We start from the raw sequence: 7,390 nt of genomic DNA on the forward strand, positions 1-7,390 counted from the left end.
CACCAGTTACACTGTGCCCAACCTCTTTCTCGGTTTTGCAACAATGTCACTTAACAGACTGGGTTGGTTTCCCCGAGAGGGCTTACTCCCGGATTATGCCAGAGAGATTCATGGAACAACACCCTGACTTTGACATGTTACCACCGCTGCTTAAAACGGAGACTGTTAGGCAGATGAACAGTTGTGAGTGAAATAGTAGGAGATAGCTTACACATGTGGCATTTTACCAGAAGTTCAAATCCCGTTGGACCTGAAAATGGTTATAGAAGAGAAACTTCATCAGTAGAATGAATATTTGAATGTTCAACTTTATCACCATCTGGACAGTAGCAAGGTTTGGAACGAAAAATTCAGAAGGAATTTCTATGGAAATCCTTCTGGAAGATGAGCATCAACTTCTATATATGGGAAAAGTTCAAATGAATTTTTCCAATAAGGTTTAAAGATAAATCCTTGCTTGTAGGACGTTCTTACCTTTTCCCTTGATACTTTTAGTAATTAATATTTTTGGAGAAATTGATATTGAAGTTCATGGGCTTCCACTGAGATGGCCTGCAGTTGCTCTTTTCATTCACTCTGTACAGTGTTTGCAATTAAAAAATCTACTTATTAAGCGCAACTAAGTTTTATGGAAGTACTGAAGGAAACATTTTCCCAAAGGAATGCAAGGACTCAGACATAGATGCAAATTCATAGTTTGTGTTTTCATGTCAGTTTGCGGGCAGCAGTCAGAAAACTGGCCCCAAACGGCACAGTCCAGTGCCGCCGGCTTGTGGCCTGGCAGTGAACAGTGCGCTGGCACACAGACACAAACCCGTGTCAACGGACAGTGTTTTTAGATGTATTTTCAGATGATTCCTGTTAATCAAACTACTATAAAAATGAGACACAATGTATTTGTCCCATTAAATAATTAATTGAAGTTATTTCTCTACACTTAAGTACTTTCATTTCTTTGCCTAGACTTTGACTCGTTAAGGTGATCCTAACATTGAAACCAGAAGTTACTGATCTGTGCATTTGATATCAACTTAGCAATGGCTTTTCACCTTACTGTACTACAAGAGAAAAAATATGGTGGATACATTCTACAATGAAATTTGTGCATGAAAGAAAGTAAAAATTAATGCTGGAAGCATACTTAACTGTTTGTCATTTCTGGGTCATAACAAATAAAACACTTTGGCATGCAGTCGATTGATTATTTTTAACTGAATGAGTTTTCCTTCGGAAATTCTGGTTTAATTAACTAACTTCATGAATTCACAGCCACCTGCAGAAACAGAAAAAAATTGTTAAGATTTTTACATTTGGGAAGTTCTTTTGTAATATTGTAAAGTGAATTCAACCACAAATCATTAGCTGTACGTACTAATCAGAATTTTGGCTTTTTATTTCAGAAAGTAATGACCAAGGAAAGAATGACCAAAATTTATCTAATAGCAACAAAACCAGCATGGGGAACCCATTTCCATACCAGCTGTATTCAAGAGCATTTTCATTCCATCCAGTGTCTGTGTTTCTGCAGCAGAAATGCTATGCTGTGTGAACTGCCCCCATTACCAGAATTATGGAAATACAGGGAAATGCAAAGGAAGAGCTAATAACTTTGCTGAAGAGCTGCATGTGTCCTTGTTCAAAAATCCCTAAATGGCCACCAAGACAAACCAGAGGGACTAGGTTGAAACATGGGATCAAAGACCTTCCAGAAGGCTCAGGAAAAGCTAACAGCCTGAAGAAGCAGAGAGAAAAGAAAAGAGAAAGCATTTAAGAAGGAGTCTACAGAAAAAGTGGTCAGCAAGCCAGGGCAGAGCAGCTGGAGCAGGGAGGGGAAGATGCTACCTAGCCTAGAGGGGAAAATCAGTAGCATGCTATTTCTCCAACACCATCTGCATAATCTTGTCAACATCTGCCTTTGCCTTCTGGGACTCAAAGAAACTTTCTTTCCTGGCAATGTCTCTCTCTCTAGCATCTCTTAAGACAGACTTTCCTCCTTTTCCAAACAGCTTGCTTCAAATAGCTCTCAAAAATTCTACTCATCCAGGGAAGCTGCTACAAAAAGGCAGCATGTTTGAGTTATCAGAGGCAGCTTCACCTTTCAGGCATGAGGAGAAAGGCATTTGAACTCACAGATCAAATGCTGAGTATGTTACAATTATCCACCTTGGTAAAGGAGAACAAATTCAAAGTATGAAATTTTGAGCATGAACTTTGAGTATGAACATATGAACATCATTATCAGGGTGATAACATTAGCAAACAACTGTGCTTTCTCCCCCTATACCACACTAACAAAACAAAAGAAAGAAGAGGAAAAAGTGGACGTGACAGCTCTTACTCCAAGCTAATTCCGAAGACCAGAGGAATTCAACCTGGTCAGGTGGTGGCCAAGCCACCACTATACTTGCCTCCTTTTCTTCTCCCCTAGTAGGTCATTTATATCCATTTCCTGAGTCACCCAAACTTTAGAAACTAACTAGTAATAGCACAGTGACCTCAGAGCCTTTTACAGCTCTGCTCAAATAAATCCAAACAACTTTTCAACTAGCACACTTCCAGCGTGGACAGAAACGAGGTCAGGTGCCAGCAGACAGAGGAGGTCCTCAAACCCCAGGAGTTCCTGTAGCTCTGGAGTATTTTCAGGATGTCAATCCTGGACCCAACCTGCAATACAAACATTCAGCTGCCAGCAGGGTGGCACTAGGGCTAATTAACTGGTCTCAAATGTCAAGATCCAAATTGATAGCATCCAGTGCTCTCTCCGGCATTTCATGGACACTGCTTCTCTACATCACCCACCTCTGAACCAGCCCCCTTTTTCACATTGTCCAGCCCTGCCAAGTGTGCAGCTGTTGTGAGACAGTCACTGTTAGTTAAGTTGTTTTAACAGCTCTACACTGCGGTCCCTGCACCTGTACACCCTCAGCTGGGGTCGGTACAGACTGGCCAAAAGACAGCTCTTTCCTCCGGCAGATATTCATGACTCTATTCATTTTCACTTAATACACTCTTAGCATCATGGATGTGTGGTCATTTCTAGAACTCACTTAAAATATACATTACAGGAAACATTAATGAAATAAACCTTTACCAACCAATTATGTTTTTGCACAAACATACCGTAACGGAGTAGTTATGGGCTGTTACTTCTCTTCATTTATCCTCCTGCTTAGGACTAACTTCTGAAGAGTATGGGTGAAGTTGGTAAGAGCTAGACCATAACATTTCTAATTTGAAGGATCTCTGTCCATCACACCAGCCTGGGGAAGAGCTCACATGTCCAATGTATAATTAAAAATTGATGGAAAGAGGGGAGGGGGGGAATCTTAAAGTGAGTTACACCATTATTTAAATACTCTTCTCTGAATTCATCAAGGGAAAGCTCATTTCAAAACTAGCATGTCAAAAGCTATTAGTTATTAAATTAAAATTCAGTATTAATTAGAAATGAGATTCCCTGGCAAGCTTACCTTAGGCAGATCATCCCTGGGTGGCAAAATGGAAGTATTACAAGAATAATGAGGACTGAAGAAGAGGTCTAGAAAGCCATCACAGTAAGCCTAGAGCAGGGGTCCTCAAACTTTTTAAACAGGGGGCCGGCGCGTGGATGAAGTGGCAGGAGGTCACCTGCGGCTGCTTGGTTTCCCCCCCCAACCCCCAGTGGGGGGGGGGGGGGGGGGGCGCAGGGAGGTTCTGTAAATACGGGGGGACGGATTGAGGACCCTGGGGGGCCGTATCCAGCCCGCGGGCTGTAGTTTGAAGACCCCTGGCCTAGAGTAAATATTCAGATAAGAATCCTCCACTTTAGAGTTGGGTTTGGTTTTTTTCCTGCTCTGGACCAGTAGAACTGTGTTCTGTGGTGACATGACGGGTGTAACCTAACTCATCGTGTTGAGTGTGGATGGAGGGAGGACAACTTCTACATGTGCACTGGAATGTAGTTAGGAAGATGTCAGATGTTTTCATGTGCGGGAGCAGGGATGGAGTGTGGGTTTTCCTATCTGAAGCATTCACAGGAGTGAGTTGCATTAGGAGATGTTTTTCTTACACCACCATCAAATGATCAGCCTTCACATTTGAAGAAAAGGCTGGATACCCTAAATTACATGATAACAGTATCCCTTGCAGAGGAGATTAAACTGCTGGTTGCCACCTTTTAATTTCATTGCATATGTGATTTCACAGTGAAGAAAGACTGAGCAACTGGAGACACAGCAGCACCATAAGTTTTGAGATCACAGAGACATCCACAAAGCACGGGCTTTTTCCGCCACAGGTTTCTATTTTAGGGTTCCATCCTATTAGACATCGGTGGTTGTAATAATAAAGCTACTAAGACAGCTGTAAAATAAAAGATATCATTGACAGGAGGGAAAGCACAATGAGATCTCTCATCAGTTCTTGCTCTGACCACCACTGCCCCCAACTAGAAATATTTACTACCTTGTTAACAGGCCATGCTACTTATATCCGGAGTCCCCTGGTGGCACTGCAAACAATCCCTCACTACCTTTAACACCCTGTTAGTCTTTTTCAGCTGTGCCTGAAGACAGAAAGCCCTAAGCACCAAACCGAAGCTGAGTAAGACTAAGCTTGAACCCCCACCAAACGGGCTGTTGGTAAATGAGATCAGGTATCCTCTTGTGAGTGGAGGAGCACAATGCTATAATTTCATTTTTGTAATGACGGTACTATATGAAGTTATGCTATTTAGTTTTGGTTTACATCTTGAGTGGGAGCAAGCACTGTTTTGTCACAGGTTGCACACCAAGTGCCTTTCCTTGGAAAGGCCATTTACCCTTCTGATGGCTGAATTAACAAATCTCTCCTTGCCTGGGGGAAAGCCGGAGAGGAAAATCTGGGTGTAATGATGATTTGGGTGCCGCTTCTGAATCTGTGCTGAAATCTCAGCGAAGCCCAAGGGAACTAAACACCTGGCTCCTGTCAGACTGAAAAGGAAGTCACGTGCCTAATCCTATTAGTTCCTATGACATTCCCAGACCTAATATTAGCTCCAGAGATTGCTCCACTGAGAGATCCCTTCGAGAGTAAGAAAAAACCATATTGCTTCAGTGCAATTTGTTTTCCCTAGCCACATTATTGCATTTGAGTTAACAGCAATAATTTATGTTCAATATTTAATTTAGATAGGCCAACTGTCTTGTATGGTTGCCAGCAAAAGAGTGCATGGTATCAGGAAATAACAAGTTTGCAGGTTTCCCATCTTGCTGTGGTTCAGGGCTGGGGGTGAGAGTGTTGTTTGTTTATTCCTATCTGACAGGGAACTAACACTGGTCTGAGCAGATTTCCTTCCCCCAAAATACAGGGTTCCACTCCGCAGCACATGGTTGCGCCTTGTTCATACCTCACAGCTGCATAATATTCAAAGGCCTTTTCACAGAAGTATTTCTCAGCAGTTTTAGGTCTTCTCCATCCTTTAGTGAGGCATTAATATTAAATTTATCAGGTAAGAAATATGGGATTTGCCAGGCAAACTCTTTATCATGTTCAGTTAGTGAGTCTCATTCAACCTACCGGCTGGCGGAGAGAGCAAGCAATGCCTCCCCATCCTTCTGGCAGACTATGCCACCATAACCCAAACAAATGCTGTGTACTGAAAGCCTTCAATTTTAAAATTAAAAAAAAAAGGCAAAACCAGTTAATATAGGCCTTTAAAATACCAGAGACTTGGAATAAAACTTTGCAAATGATGGGAATTACATGATTATGCGCTGGGTGTAACATGGGAGGAACAAAGCAGCAAAACCGGTAAAAACACCTAATGGAGTGCTTAGTCCGGCCGTTCAGCATCAATTACGTTTTCCTAATACCTCATTTTAGTGCAATTGCTTGAAGTAATACCTTGCAGCTGGAAGAAAGACCACTTGTGTGTAAAACAAGCTGGTCTCATTTGCTCAAACATGACGCTAGCAGTGGTTGTGTGAAGAAAGGAGTAACTGCAGTGGGAAGGATTTTTCCCCAAGAAGCCCCTGGAGATCGGCTCAGCTCTGTGGCATGGTGGACCCCACTTACGCAACCTGCAAAACAGCTTTGCTGTGCAGAGGGAAAGTGCAGGTGGTCATTAGGTCTGCAATCCTCCATCTACCATCCTGTCCCATCTACAAAGACGTAAGAGGAACCGTATCAGCTGTACGAGGCTGTTTTCTGGCTGCTAATGCCTGAGGAGACAATTATACATACCCCAGTCACTACAATGGTCCAAACAGGATTTAGTTCAAATAAACTCATAGTCTTAAATATCACCACGTAAATGGAAATGTGTGATGGCCCAACAAGCTGCAAGGCCCATGTTCTGCTCCACAAGTCCTGCCTGGCTGGATTGTAAAGTGGAGAGCTTTGACTAGATGGAATAAGATGCAGCATTGTCCTTTCTGGAAACCACCACGAAAGGGCTCACGCTTCCCCAGGGTGATGGACGAAACACGAATGCCAGGGGAAAGCCCAAACCCCTACCACAACAGCGTTCTCTCCACGGACTGGAAGCAGCAGCCTATGAGAGCGTACAGAAGTGTATCTGCATGGTAGAGGTCTACAACTGAAAGACGCAGCTTCCAGCCCTAATCTTGACTATATAACTTTACTACAGCTGAATTAAAAGGGAGGAAAAAAGGGGAGTGTAGCACTTTCCTACCTTTGACAAGGAGCTTTGAGCTGACGGGAAGCATACAAGAAGTAGCATGGAGGAGATTTATATGTGTTCTTAAACCCTGCCTAGTTTCTTTCTTTTACTGACTTTCCTCATAAATGGAGCAAGCACTAGCACGTAGCTGCTTGTAACTGCATTGGACAAATAAACAAGAGATGTCACAAGACAACTAGGCCACTGCTGAATTCAGCTTTTGCAAATATTGCCCTACATCAGCAAGATAAAACCCAAAGGCAGCTCACATCACAAGCCACAGTGAAGAAAAGAAAAACAACCTGTCATCAGAGTCAACTGTGCTCTGCACCGCCTTCTCCACAAATAAAATTACAACTTGTCTGTGCAGAGGCATTTACCGCAGATGGCAAGGTGGCACCTGCTTTTTAGTAGTCTGCGCTCTAGCAAACGCCTTGGGAAGCAATGTGCTTTGGCTTTCCAGCAGCGAGCAGGAGCGCTCGCTCCAGCCACCCCCCCCAGGCGGCACAGCTCCAGCCCCGGCAGCTCACCATATAGCCCACCCCAGCCCTGCCCCTTTGGCACGTGCTTTTATCACAGCAAGAACATAAAGACGTTGGCATTATAGGGGATATTTATATATATCTATCTCATACAATATATTGATATGATACCATATATCATATGATATACTGATATCATATATGATATCATCATCGCTGACCAATAAAGCCCTAGAGAAGGGAAGAAGGCTCAGTGGAGATGGACAAG

This window comes from Falco peregrinus, chromosome 4, assembly GCF_023634155.1.
Source record: "Falco peregrinus isolate bFalPer1 chromosome 4, bFalPer1.pri, whole genome shotgun sequence".
In the NCBI taxonomy this organism is placed as follows: domain Eukaryota; kingdom Metazoa; phylum Chordata; class Aves; order Falconiformes; family Falconidae; genus Falco; species Falco peregrinus.